Here is a 2,868-nt window from a genome sequence, read left to right as displayed (position 1 = left end):
ACAACGCCTACACCCACATTTTTCTTTTTAAAAAAACCCCCAGCACGGCGTGTCGTTTCCCGGCCGGTCTGCCGTCATGTGACGCGTTCGGTCATCAGCAAAATCGTACGGGGGACGAGACGGAGCCGTTTCTCCCCCTTTGGGTTTTGGGAGGCATGGTTCTTTTTCTCAGGTCCGTCACCTCTTTACCTCACACCCTCGAATTTTCCCGGGGGTTTTCTACTTCGTCAGTTCGGGGGCGGGCTGCCCTCCTGCTTTGATTACCGTAAATATTTTGTGTCTACGTTTTATCTCTGGGATAGTGCGGTTTTGTTATAATGTGAATAATGACGTGTATGTGGATGGTTAAACGCTTTGCTAAGTTTTTCGGGATTTTTTTTTAGTGTCTCTCTACGTCAAAAGCCTACTAATCTAAAATTTAAATAAACAATGACAAAAAGCTTTTGTATTAATTACCCCCAAAAGCGAAAAAAGAATGGAAATAATATATATTTTTCGTTTTCGTTACATTAAAGGAATGGAAACTAATAAGACATATTTAAGAAAATGGATCGTTGGGGGGAAAAAAACAAATTGATATATATACATCATAGGGAGTAAACATTACACAAATACACACAACACACACGCAACACACCCCACACACACACACACACCCCCACACACACCATATATATATAAAATTTTATATATAAATTTTATAAATAAATATAATCATAAATATATAATATAATATAATTTATATATATTTTTATATATTTAATATATTATATATATATATATAATTAAATATATATAATAAATATAATATAATAATATTATTATATATATTTTATATAACATATAAAATTTTTATTTATATATATATATATATATATATATATATAATTTTAAAATATATGTATGTATGTATATATACACAAAAAATAAAAAAGATATATAATATAATATATTATTTTTATAATATTTTTTATATATGATATTATTTATAGATAAATGCATATAATATATATAATAATATATATTAATATATTATAATATATATATATATACAATATATATATATATTATTTTATATATATATATATATATATATATATATAATATTGTGTTGTGTGTGTGGGTGTGTGTGTGTGTGTGTGTGTGTGTGTGGTGTTAATATATATATATATAAAAATAAGTTATATAATATTATTATATAGATATATTTTATATTTATATAATATAGGTGGGTGTGTGTGGTGTGTTGTGGTGTGTGTGGTGTGTGTGTGTGGTGTGTGTGTAATAATATATATAAATTATATTATATATTATATAAAATTTTAAAATATATAATAATATATAATATATAATTATATATATATATAGCATGCATATATTATAAAATTTTATAATATATTATATATATTTTATAATTTTGCATGCATATAAAATATAAAATAATATATATAAAATTATAATAATAATTAAAATATATATAATAAGAAATATATAAAATATATATATAATAATATATATAATATATTTTAAAAATTATAATTTTTTTTAGATATATATATTTTAATTTTTATATATATATATAATAAAAAATTATATATATTTTTTTAAAAATAAAATATATATTTTTTAAAATATAAAAAAAAAATATATATATATATATATATATATTATGTATAATATTGTAGTATAATATAATAATAAAATATATATATATATATATATTATATATATATTAAATATATATATATATTATTTCATTATATATATATTAAAAATTATATATATTATATTTCATATATTAATATATATTATTAAAATTATATATATATTTATAATTTATATATATAAATATAATATAATATATTATATAATATATATAACACAAAACAAACACACACAAACCACAATATATATAATATATATAATATAATATATAATATACATATATAAATAAAAATTATTTATACATGATGCAATATATATATATTAATATATATATAAATATATATATATATATTTTAATATAAAAAGGGTGGGTGTGTGTGGTGGGGTTTTGTGTGTTAATATATATAATATATATATAATATATATATAAAATTTTAATAAATATATCCTGCAATATTTATATATTATATATAGAATTATATATTTTATATATATATAAAAATATATATGTGTGTGTGTGTGCGTGTGTGTGTACTCAACATGCATATTATATATATATATATATTAATATATATATTATAATATAATATATATATGCATAGCATATGCATATGCATACACACCACACACACACACAACACGACGCACGCACGCACGCACGCAGCACGCACACACCCACACACACACAACACACACACACACACAAAAACACACACCACACCCCACAAATTATATATAAATATATATAATATATATATAAATATATATAATATATATATATGTATGCATCTTCTTTTTTTAAAACGGTGGGTTATGTCTGAGCCGCCGGGCATGCATGATACTTAATTGTGTTTCATTTTGTGATGCTTTGGAGTGAGTACGTGGTAGGGTCCCCCGTTCCTTTCCCCGGAGAGGCCCGGGGTCCCTTTTTTGGTAATATTTCTCATTTATCCGGGCTTGGGACCAGCACTTGACTTGGGGGACGGCCCCCCAGGGCTAGGAGGGAATAAGGTGAAGTTCCTTTCCCAAAGGGGAAAACCCCTTCTCCCCCTCCCCCCCCCCCCCCCCCCCCCCGCCCCCCCCCCCCCCCCCCCCCCCCCTTTTTTTTTTATATATATATATAATATATTTAAAATATAAATATAATATATAAAGTATATATGTTTTTTTAAAATATATATATTTTAAAATATAATATATATA

Source organism: Penaeus monodon, chromosome 10, assembly GCF_015228065.2.
Source record: "Penaeus monodon isolate SGIC_2016 chromosome 10, NSTDA_Pmon_1, whole genome shotgun sequence".
NCBI classification, from domain to species: Eukaryota; Metazoa; Arthropoda; class Malacostraca; order Decapoda; family Penaeidae; genus Penaeus; species Penaeus monodon.
The sequence above is the reverse complement of the archived record's forward strand: the minus strand, read 5'-3'. Positions refer to the sequence as shown.